Source organism: Stegostoma tigrinum, chromosome 1 (genome assembly GCF_030684315.1).
Source record: "Stegostoma tigrinum isolate sSteTig4 chromosome 1, sSteTig4.hap1, whole genome shotgun sequence".
Lineage (NCBI taxonomy): Eukaryota > Metazoa > Chordata > Chondrichthyes > Orectolobiformes > Stegostomatidae > Stegostoma > Stegostoma tigrinum.
In genome coordinates, this window is record NC_081354.1 from 34,316,230 (window position 1) to 34,329,413 (window position 13,184).

Consider the following 13,184-nt stretch of genomic DNA (forward strand, 5'->3'; position numbering starts at 1 on the left):
TTGGAAATAAGGTTAATTGATATGATGATTTTTTTAAGGATATTTAGGTATCTTGAAGACAATATCTAGATTTCCTACAGTTTCCAAATTGGAATGGCTGCCAAGATGCAACTAAAGCTTTCCTCTGAGTTTTCTTTTAATCACAATAGATTAAGTATGGCAGCCTGCAATTGATGAGAATGTTGTATTTTTCTTTATGTTTGCAGCAAGAATTTAGTTGGTGCTACTCCAACACAAAAATTAATTCCCATCAATCTAATAGCTGACATTGGCTGTCTATCAGCAGCATTTCTTCTTATTTCTTCTTATTGTATTTTAAGCACCGTACATAGATCTCTGAAGTCTACCCTATTAGCTATGCTTCCTTTGTACTAATGGAAATGAATGGAAGTTCCTTCCTAACAGCACTGTGGGTACACCTAATTCCTATGAATTGCAACAGTTCAAGAAAGTAGCTCACCATTATGCTCTCAAGCGCATTTACAAATGGATACGATTGCTGGCCTAGACAACAAGCACCCTTGTCCCATGAAAGAATGGAAAAAACAAAAATATATAGGATTTTGGAAGTTGTTAATACATATATAACTTCCACATAAAGTCTTAGAGCCACAATCATACAGCATGGAAGCAGACCCTTCAGTCCAACTACTGCATGCTGACCATAATCCCAAACTAAACTATCCAACCTGCCTGCACTTTGCCCATATTCCCCCCAAACATTTTATTGCTCATGTACATATCCAAAAGTCTTTTAAATGTTGTAACTGCAGCTGCATCCACTACTTCTTCTGGAAGTTTATTACACACACAAACCACTTTCTGTGTAAGAAAGTCGCCTCTCATTTCTTTTTTAAATCTTTTTCCTCTCACCGTAAAAATATGCCCCCATTCTTGAAATCCCCCACCCTACGGAAATGTTCCAAAGAAAACATAGACAGAATTACTGTGGGCCATTTTTGACTGCTGCCTGCAGCTACTTTCCAAGCATGTTTTGTTCTTCATCTGAATGTGATTTTTTTGTCTTGCATCATGTTGGGAAATGCAGTATTGGAAAAGTTTTGATTTCTGCTAATTGATGTTTCTCCAAGCGTTACAGGAAAATAATCCACAGGAGCCACAGAGAAGTTCAGAAGGCAAAGTCAAATGAACTATCAAAGTTTAGGATAGATTATCATGAACACATATCCAGCTGAATCTGATTTGGTGTTTTTATCCCACCACAAAGATACTAAAAATAAAGCAAAAAATTTTTGTGATGATGATCCTTTCTATTATGCGGTCTTGTATTCTGTGTCACGCAAGTAACAGATAATCTATGAATGTGAGTTAGAGTGGGGAAAGGCATGCTTAGATGCAATGTCACTCAGACAGCTGATGTCAGTTTAACAGGCACAGAGATGTATAACATTGCTCAATCTCTCTTTAAATCTATGGTTTGCTAGCCTTTAAAGAAGTACAGAGAGAAGGATTGGAATTGTTCTATGTAAATACTGGAATCAATATGATTCTCCACATCCAGCATTTAACATATTGTGCACGCAAGCAGTACAAAGTAATAAAGGAATCTTTTGTCTGATTGGTAGCTCAAACATCAAATTATAGTTCTTTATGTTTACTGGCCTCTCACTCTTATTTTGTTTCTCTACATTTAACATCTTGACATCGATTTTAAAAACAAGTGGATTATGTTTTCACATTTGTTGATGTGATTTGGATATCAATGCCAAGGCCAGCATTTATTGTGCATTCCTACTTGCCGTTCAGAAAAATCATCCACATTGTTGTGAGTCTGGAGTCACATATATAGCCCAGATCAAGCAAGAGTGGTAGATTTCCTTCTCAAAAGAACATTAATGAGTTAGATTTTTTTTATTACAACAACCAATGCCATTAGTTTTATACTGTTAAAGCACTGCAGCTAGGATGTTTACTGAGAGGCATATTAATACTCATGTAGTCCTATTTGTATCATTGTGTATAATGCTTCATTGTAGTGTTGCTTAAGAAATTGAATTATCTATTTTCTCCACAAGGGCTGTAAAATGTATGATAACCCTGAGAGTGGTGGATCATCCTACAGCACATTGCACTCCATGAATCTAAGGATCCAGAGCTACTTTGTCAAATTTCTGCGGCATAAAGTAGAAAAATTCCTATTGTATTTGGGTATTTACATATGGCTTCTGGCGTTCAACTGTCACAGAATTATAGTCATACAACACAGGAACAGACCCTTTTGTTCGACCCATCCATGCTGGCCAAGTTTCTCAAACTAAACTAATCCCACTTGCCTCATTTGCCCATATCCTCTTAAATCTTTCCTATTCATGTACCAGTCCAAATGTCTTTTAAATGTAGTAATTAATCCTGCATCTATCACTTTCTCTGGCAGGTCATTCCAGATACGAGCCATGCTCTGTGTGAAAATATTGCTCCCGAGATCCTTTTTAAATCCTTGGCCTGGCACCTTAAAAATATACCCCCTACTTTTGAACACTTCCTATCCTAGGGAAAAGAGTGCCATTCACCTTACCTATTTCCCTTATGATTTTATAAACCCCTGTAAGGTTGCCCCAAAACCTCCTACGCTCCAGTGAAAGACGTCCCAGGTTATCCAGGCTGTCCTTATAACTCAATGCCTCCAGTTCCAGCAACATCCTTGCAAACCTTTTCTGAACCCTCTCCAAGTTAATTATATGCTTCTTGTAGTATGGCAACCAGAACTGTACACAGTACTCCAAAAGTAGCCTCACCAATGCCAAAGAATTCTGTTATCTATCTAGTTGCCCGTATCATTTGCGTGTATAAAAATAAATGCATTCATACAGCAACAACAACATCTTCAGGACATCTCAATATATTTGACAGCTTATGAATTACCTGGGAAATGCAGCCCACTCTTTATTTGTAAGGAAACAGAGAAATAAACAGCCAAGTGGATGAACAAGAATTGAGGCAAATTATCTCAATAGATTGTTCTGGTGCTGATGGTTAAGGAGTGAATACTAGCCAGGACAGAAAACCAACTGACTGGTTTTCTTTGTAGAAGTCCAAATGGCTCCTTTATATTTGCCTGCACAGACAAATGGAGTTAACATCTCCTCCAAAAGAAGGTACTTCTAGAGTGCAATTTTTGCTGCAATACTCTGGCATCTCAATTCCAGATTATATCACGTGTTCAAATCCTAAACCAGGTCTGAAAAATCTCCAGCTTTCTCCATTAAATGCAAGAATTCTACAACTAAGTAAAATTTATGCTAATAATTTTTGTTTTTTTCAAAGTAAATTTGGTGTTAAAAGAGAAAAACAGAAACAAAAATATAGTGCCACTCACTCTTCGCTTCTACGTGCAATCAATACACTTTTGGTCGATCATTCCTTCCTATTAATTGTCATTTTTCTTTGCTTTTTTCAGCTGACTTTACAGTCAGATGCCTTTCTTTAAATTCAAAATAGCAACTGCTAATTCAAAGAGCCATTGTCCATCTTGGGCAGCAAGGCATTTGATAAGGTTCCCCACGGCAAGCGATTCATAAAGTCAGGAGGTATGGGATACAGGGTGATTTGGCTGTCTGGATTCAGAATTGGTTGGCTGACAGGAGGCAGAGAGTGGTTGTAGATGGTAAGTATTCTGCCTGGAGGTCGGTGCTGAGTGGTGTCCCACAGGACTCTGTTTTTGGGCCTCTGCTCTTTGTAGTTTTTATAAATGACTTGGATGAGGAGGTTGAGGAGTGGGTTAGTATGTTTGCTGATGACACAAAGGTTAGAGGTGCCGTTGATAGTATCGAGGGCTATTGCAGGCTTCAGCGAGACATTGACAGTACGCAGAGCTGAGATGAGAAATGGCAGATGGAGTTCAACCTGGATAAATGTGAAGTGATGCATTTTGGAAGGTCAAACTTAAATGCTGAATATAGGATTAAAGGCAGGATTCTCGGCAGTGTGGAGGAACAGCAGGATCTTGGTGTTCAAGTGCATAGCTCCCTCAAAGTTGCCACCCAAGTGGATAAGGTTGTTAAGAAAGCATATGGTGTTTTGGCTTTCATTAACAGGGGGATCGAGTTTAAGAGCCACGAGGTTATGCTGCAGCTCTACAAAACCCTGGTGTGACCACATTTGGAATATTGTGTCCAGTTCTGCCCGCCCTATTATAGGAAAGATGTGGAGGCTTTCGAGAGGGTGCAAAGGAGGTTTACCAGGATGCTGCCTGGACTGGAGGGCTTGTCTTATGAGGAGAGATTGACTGAGCTCAGACTTTTCTCTCTGGAGAGAAGGAGGAAGAGAGGTGACCTGATCGAGGTGTACAAGGTAATGAGAGGCATGGATAGAGTCGATAGCCAGAGACTTTTCCCTAGGGCAGGATTGACTGCCATGAGGGGTCATAGTTTTAAGGTGTTAGGAGGAAGGTACAGAGGAGACATCAGAGGGAGGTTCTTCACCCAGAGAGTTGGGAGCGCATGGAATAGTTTACCAGTGGTAGTCGTGGAAGCAGAGTCATTAGTGACATTTAAGCGACTGCTGGACATGCACATGGACAGCAGTGAATTGAGGGGAATGTAGGTTAGGTTATTTTATTTTTGGATTAGGAATATTCCACGGCACAACATCGTGGGCCGAACGGCCTGTACTGTGCTGTACTTTTCGATGTTCTATGTTCTATCGATAAATCATTCCGGTTTCTCTCTTGTATGGTCCATACTGGATTATCTGTGATGTTTTCTCCCTAAACTATAGCTTTGCAATCCACCAAACATGGCCCTGTTTTGTTGTAACAAAGTATGGAGCTGGATGAACACAGCAGGCCAAGCAGTATCTTAGGAGCACAAAAGCTGATGTTTCAGGTCTAGACCCTTCATCAGAAAAGGGGATGGGGAGAGGATTCTGAAATAAATAGGGAGAGATGGAGAGGCGGACCGAAAACCGCTAGAGGAGAAGATAGTTGGAGTGGAGAGTATAGGTGGGGAGGTAGGGAGGGGATAGGTCACTCCAGGGAGGATGGATAGGTCAAGGTAGCGGGATGAAGTTAGTACGTCGGAAATGGAGGAGTGGCTTGAGGTGGGAGGAGGGGATAGGTAAGAGGAAGAACAGGTTAGGGAGGCGGGGACGAGTTGGGCTGGTTTTGGGATGCAGTGGTGGAAGGGGAGATTTTGAAGCTTGTGAAGTCCACATTGATACCATTGGGCTGCAGGGTCACCAAGCGGAATATGAGTTGCTGTTCCTGCAACCTACGGGTTGCATCATTATGGCACTGCAGGAGGCCCAGGATGGACATGTCGTCGAAGGAATTGTGGGCGGTGGGGGGGGAGTTAAAATAGTTCATGACTGGGAGGTGCAGTTGTTTATTGTGAACTGAGGTAGATGTTCTGCAAAGCAGTCCCCAAGCCTCCACTTGGTTTCTCCAATGTAGAGGAAGCCACAATGGGTACAGCGGACGCAGTATGCCACATTGGCAGATGTGCAGGTGAACATCTGCTTGATGTGGAAAGTCACCTTGGGGCCTGGGATGGGGTTGAGGGTGGAGGTATGGGGCAGGTGTAGCACTTCCTGCGGTTGCAGGGGAGAGTGCCAGGTGTGGTGGGGTTGGAGGGGTGTGTGGAGCAGACAAAGGAGTCACGGAGAGAGACAAGCGGAGAGAAGGCAGACAAGGGTGGGGATGGAAAAATTTCTTTAGTGGTGGGGTCGGATTGTAGATGGCGGAAGTGTCGGAGGATGATGCATTGTATCCGGAGGTTGGTGGGGTGGTATGTAAGGACAAGGGGGATTCTCTTTTGGCGGTTATTGCGGGGGCGGGGTGTGAGGGATGAGTTGCAGGAAATGCGGGAGACACAATCGAGGGCATTCTCGGCCACCGCGGGGGAGAAGTTGCAGTCCTTGAAGAACAAGAACATCCGGGATGTACGCGAGTGGAATGCCTCATCCTGGGAGCAGAAATGTGTATTCTAGGTAGCTCCACACTCCCCTCCAACCCCACCACACCCGGCACTTTCCCCTCCAACCGCAGGAAGTGCTACACCTGCCCCCACACCTCCTCCCTCACCCCCATCCCAGGTCCCAAAATGACTCTCCACATCAAGCAGACGTTCACCTGCACATCCGCCAATGTGGTATACTCTATCCACTGTACCCGGTGTGGCTTTCTCTACATTGGGGAAACCAAGCGGAGGCTGGGGGACTGCTTTGCTGAACACTTACGCTCGGTTCTCAATAAACAACTGCACCTCCCAGTCGCGAACCATTTTAACTCCCACTCCCACTCCTTAGACGACATGTCCATCCTGGGCCTCCTGCAGTGCCACAATGATGCCACCTGTAGGTTGCAGGAACAACAACTCATATTCCGCTTGGGAACCCTGCAGCCCAATGGTATCAATGTGGATTTCACCAGCTTCAAAATCTCCCCTCCCCCCACAGCATCCCAAAACCAGCCCAGCTCGTCCCCGCCTTCCTAACCTGTTTTTCCTCTCACCTATCCCCTCCTCCCACCTCAAGCCGCACCTCCATTTCCTACCTACTAACCTCATCCCGCTTCCTTGACCTGTCCATCCTCCCCGGACTGACCTATCCCCTCCCCACCTCCCCAGCCATACTCTCCTCTCCACCTATCTTCGCCTCTATCCATCTTCGGTCCGCCTCCCCCTCTCTCCCTGTTTATTTCAGAATACTCTCCCTGTCCCCCTTTTCTGATGAAGGGTCTAGGCCCGAAACATCAGATTTGTGCTCCTAAGATGCTGCTTGGCCTGCTGTGTTCATCCAGTTCCACACTTTGTTATCTCAGATTCTCCAGCATCTACAGTTCCCATTAGCCCTGTCTTGTTGTGTGGTTTTATGCCTTGTCCCAAGAGTTTCAGTTCAAGACAGGCTGGTCAAAGTGAAGGCAAATTCAAGGACCATTTTAAGGCTAAGCTTCTTTAGAACACTCATTACTGTATTTTAATGCAACTGGTATAATTGTAATTCAAGGTATATGAAGTTCTAATCTTGCTGTCATATTATTGAAAGATTATTCACTATATGTGCTTCTCTCTGTCAATCTAATCTGATCTTATTTTATCTGTCTCTCAACCAGCTATCTGTCTATTTAACTGTGTCCACACTATTCCAAATGCTCAGTAGGGAGCAGTTCAATGACACGATTACAATGTTGCTCTTGGGCCCAAAAACCTTTCCACATCACTCTTCCACCAGCCTTCTCCTGCACCATAGAGATTGACTAACATTTATATATATGCTTAAATGAGTTTCTTATGTTGTAAATTTTTATAACATTTATTGTATCTTCTTCCTTATATCTCCAAACTCTCCCAAATTTTTGACATTTTTTATTCATTCATAGATTTTAAACATTGCTGGCCAGGCCAAAATTCATTAATGAATGAAGTATAACTATAGATATGTTTTTCTGAAACTATTCAAGGCACTAGTCAGGCCACAGCTGAAATACTTTGGGTCTTTACCTAAGGAAAGAAATCCTAACATTAGAGGCAATCCACAGAAGGTTCACTGGTCCATTACCAGGAATGGAGGGAATCTTTTCTGAGGCTAAGCCTGAGCTCATTAGGATTTAGTAGAATGAAAAGTGACCCTACTGAATCATACAATATTTTTAGGAAAATCCTGCAGGCACACAGTGAACTGTGGAGATAATACTCCTGCTCAGCCTGATGACTCTGTGGAAATGGCAAATCCCAAATTCATTGACATACTCAAGTAGATACAGGACTGGCAGACACTTGGGCATTGGGTAACCTCTCAGTGTGTGGAAGAATGGGAAACTGTTAATAATAAGTGAGATTAAGTAATAAAGAAGGTGATATTGAGACATATTCCAAATTAATAGGCCTCACACTATTCGCTAACTAAAATCTCACCTCCACATACAATTCTTTGTTGAAAAATGCAACTTTTTGGTCTTATGTCAATACAAGCCTTGCTGAGTAGCTCACTTGATTTTCCCACTTTGCTGAGGGCCTAGGTAGATTCCACCTACAGCCTATCCACTGTTAGAACACAGATTGCTGTCATTGCCTGCAAGTGTAAACATTGGGCATTGTCTTCCCAGTAAACACCTAAGATTTAATCTCCAATGGTCAATGCATCCAGATTTATCAGGTGGACATCAGAAAAGGCCACATCACCTCTTTAATTTTACTATTTATTACAGGCACAATCCTGAAACATAATCTTCTATGCATCATATCTGTAACAACACAAAATTAATGGCCAATATTTTACATAAGCTCCTGGCACATCAAAATCCCAAAAAGACTTGTGCAAGTCACTAATGACAGAGACTATGATTCCATTGGTGTGAGCTCCTGAATGCCCAAGATGATGTATTCTAATACTTATTAATCAGAAACTATCAATTATCCAGAGTAAAGGTCACTAGACCCTGTAAGAGAAAAGAAAACAAATCAGATTCTTGACCTAATCAACATGTAACCTTCATCTATTTGTGAGACAAGCTCTAATTTTTAACTACAGAAATTGATAGTCCAAACTCAAATTAACAGCCTCCAGATCCAGTTTTCACAAAAAGCATCAAGAAATATCAGTGCAACAGAGGCAACACAATGTAGAGCTGTAGGAACATTGCAGGCCAGAGGACCAGGAAAGTTGAAGTTTCAAGTCTGGACCCTTCATATTTCCTGTAAGGTTTGGTGAGATAGATAATAATAATAATGAATTATTCCATCCATTCTGATTTGGCAAAAATATTCTGCTCTCCTGACAAAATGTACTCCATGAAATCTAAGAGGTTACCAAGCAGACATGCTATACTGTGTTAGATCTTCAGGACGTTTCCACTTATTGTCACTCTCAACCCATTGGGCATGGACGTATTCCAAGGATTTCACTTAATATGATGCAGGAATGAACCCGGGTGAGGTCAGCTTGATTTGAAGTTACACATATCTGAGTCAAAATGCAATAGCATTAGGATGTTCTCCAACATTTTGGCAAATAATCCGGGCAAAGCATCCTGTGCAGGTCACAGGAGGTTAACACAAATTCCTGACTGCCAGTTTTAAAGATCCCATGGAACATTTTCTCAGCAGAACAGTGGGTTCTCCTGCATTTCTGCCCAAAATGTACTTCTCAACCAACACCACTAAACCAAATTAACTTGTAAATGTCCCTCGTTTGCTGTTGGTTAGAACTTGCAATGTATAAACCAGTTACTGCATTTGTCTGCAGCAAATTTGCAACACTTCGTTAACTAGGGTGAATCTCTAATTTTCTGCAAGCATGAGCAAATCTGTATGAACAACAATTATAGCACCCTGTATGGCACCTTAATGTAGTAAAGTACTTCATGAAACTTCATGGGAACACATCACTAGAATGCTTTCCCTTATGGTTGTGTGAGGTAGAACCTTCCCTCAAATGATTTGGTCAAGGGGTACAGAAAGTAGGCCACTCTGATATATTAGCTGATGCTGAATCAAAAAAAACTTAATCAAAACCTCACTTCCCATTTCTGTTTGGTTTCCAATACCTCACTAGCAAAATAACAATAGTCCCATATAAGATAACAAGGCGTAGAGCTGGATAAACACAGCAGGCCGAACAGCATCAGAGGAGCAGGAAAGCTGATTTTTTGGGCATAGAAACTTCTTCAGAAAAAGTATCTCCCAGATAGCGTGCCCCCAGGAAATGCAAATGTGCTGACCTGTCCACCTGTGAAAAACCACAAAAAAAATCAATGAGACAAGCAAGTACTGGTTTGCAGTTAATTTTCAACATCACTGACCAGAGCCCGTAAAATCTATCTAACTGCTCAACATCTCGTAAGTTTGTATCATGCATTCAACTTTGCTGTATATTTATGACATTACTGTGTAAGTAAATGAACACATTGCATCAGAAGCTACTGCAACTTCAAATTAAACCAAAATGAAAAATATTTATGATTCTGGCTCCAATTTAAAATCTTGGCAAACTGTGCATTTTGCCTGATTTGAATTGTAGGGGTTTCTCCACCACTTTGGTAGACAAGAACACGTGTTTCGTTCTTTCAATTTACTTTTAACCTTGTAAATATTATTGTAAAATGCTGGTTAGGGTTAAATCTTACATGTTGTGTATGTATACGTTATGAAAAGGGATACTATTATGTTAAAAAGGATTTTTGTGATGTGAAACAAACACAATTTGAATGTAGCTATTTTGCTCAAAAGCACAACCTTATTTGAATTCATTTTAGATCAGGGCAACTCAGAGACCCAGAATTTTGCAAGTGCGCCACATTACAGTCAGGTTGAGTAGGAATTGGGTTTGCATGTAATCCTCCAAACTGCGTGTGTCAGATCTCAATTTTGACAAGCGACAGTGGGACCAAGCAGAAAAATAGACACCACTCCGCAAAAAAAGTTGAAGAAACAACCATCTCATAGCAGCTCAATAAAGAGAACAGTGGCTTTGAATAGTGTGGTCCTCTTAAACCAATCTAGTCAGTCAGCTAGAAGGTATGCACAAAGATTATGAAAAATGAAAGAAGGGATTTCCCTCCTGAAAATTTTGGTTAATACAGGAATATGTCAGTTCCCTCAGGGCTTTACCCACATAGGCATTCTTAATTTTGAAGCTCTTTAGCAAGTATCAGGTATCACCGAAAATACCCATGGCTGACTTTTCTCTGCCTTTCATAATGATTAAAGAAATCAAATGTGCAGACTCAACCCCAGTTCTGATTGAAATATGTCAGTAACACAAGGACCAGACATCAAACCTGGGACCTTGTTGACCTGCAGGAATCAGATCCATTTATTCAAGTGTACCATGGGAAGACTGTACACAATAGTTTTCAAGAATCTTAATTTGAGATTATATTTAAATACTAATTTTATGTGTCCAGGATGGCAGCATAAGCCTAACCTACCTGACTGTTTTACAAAACTTGGGATCACATGCAGCTAGCAATTCATGACCCCCAACTAGCAGGTGAGCCTCATATGTGTGATGCAGATTGATAAAAATTATCTTCAAACTTCAGGAAAATAACATAAAATTTTAGCCCAAATTCAATCCATTTCTAATAGATGTAGTGATGAGCCTTTCACACTACCAATGATTGCCTGAGCAAGAGGAAGATGAATTGGAAAAAGACTGGTGAAAAATTTCTCAGCTCAATCAAATGAAAACTGTTGCATTTTATTCATTTTTGTCATCACAATTCTCTTCAGAAAGAAAGGGATTAACAAGTGAAGGTCCAGCCCTTTTGAAAATGAAGCTAATAACAAAGTAATGTTTATGAAATAAAATGAAGGATTAGTATAAAGCAGTCTTCTGTTGTTGTGTCAAACTTGCCCTGTGTTGCCATTTGGTCTGATTCAGTGAATTTTGCAATCAGCTAAAACCATCTAGATGTGGAAATAATTCTCATTTTTGCACTGAGTGGATGGGCAGCTGTATACATCTGGACAGCAAGGAAGACAACTGTATCTATGCACATCTTAGACTGCATCTGTTATTTTTTTAAACTTGAAAATATAAAGCGAATAATCACAATAAGAATAACAGTGTGTTCTGCCAGACTTGAATTAATGCTTTTATAATGGTACTACATTACGTCAAGCGTGATGTTAACTGAGAAATAATATGCCTGTCACAGGATGAACTAAATGTTTGGATTTCAGCTGAATTAATATTTCTACTGCTGATACATTTTGCAAAAATAAATCTGTGTGAACCCTAAGGAAGATTTATGATTCTACTATTAAAATGTGCTCTTCAGTTCTCATTAAAAGGAATCAGTTCTTAGGAAAGACCAGATCAGATACGAACACTATGTATACTTCATAGACTAGGTACCAGAGGGAATTTTTCTGTCATAAGCTAGCAGGTAAAATCATGCTCAAGCTAGGTCAGGGGAATAAGAAAGCCATGGGCTCTGGTTCCCTGGAGGGTGAGATCAGAGACTGGAAGTGTTGTAGAGAACTCTAATGCAGATTTGAAAGGCCAGCAGACTACAAAAATTAAAGGCTGATCAATAGAAACCAGGCAACATTAGGCCAACTCAGATCTTGTCAGTGAGCACACATATATTTTCCTTGGAGCATAGAAGTCTCAAGCTTTAGTTTGTGCCTTGGCTTCATAGAGACCATTGCGATTTGTAGTTAAAAAACCACAAATCCGAATATTCAGTCACGGCTTGATTATAAAGTTTCTCATATACAGCACTACAACTGGAAATATTGATAGCGCACAGGTGCAGGATGAATGGACAATAATTGTTGTCAGCAAGTCAGGCACAGATCTCTGCTTGATGTGCCTATGGCAACAAACAAATAGATCATGAGGGATCGGCACCTATTCCACAGAAAAAGATGCCAATATCATGGTGGGGAGCATGCAGGACAATGGAAGTGCAGTCTTTGGTATCTTGAATTGTGGGCCAAGGTATCATGCAAAGGGTGTTTTGTACTCATTTGTCCTGGTTCACCCCACAACTGTCATCCTTTGCTTATAAGTGGGATTGCTAATCAAACAGAGTTAAAAGTAACTTTTTTATGATGGATGCCTGCCATGGGCATAGAGGCTGTCAAAATGAATTTTGCAGCATTCACTCACAGTCTTAAAATAAGCAAAGTACTAATCCCTAAATGAGATGGATTCAAATTCAGATCCCAGAAATGAAGACTCAATGTCTTTTACAATGGACTTTCCCTGGAGCAAGTGCAGTATTTTCAATTTTACTGGCAATGGGCTTGACAGAAAACATTGACTTCAACTCCAGTCTTTTCATACTTGTTGAAGGATCTGAAATTTGAAATGTGTATTCTTGAGCATGACACTTTAGAATGCAATATAGTTTTTCAAGTTACCTTTAAAGACTTTCATTGTGACTAAATCTCCTTTAATTGAACTGAAAGATAATGACCCAGCTCCCTCAATATTTTCCACTTTCCAATGATCTCTTACTGTGTGATTTGACACAATGAAAGCTATCTTGGATAGCCCCAGGAAATATGAACCAAGCTCACAGTGAACATAATTAATAACATACCCATTGATTGCAATGTAAGCAGTATGACAACTTTGTGCACCAGATCATGACCATTATTTCTGCAAGTTAATGTTTCAGATAGTCTTAAGGTATCTTGAACCTTTTAAAGAGGTAGGGTACTGTGGCTAGAGCACACAATGGCAGTTGTAGGGAAATGGAATCTAATCTGAGG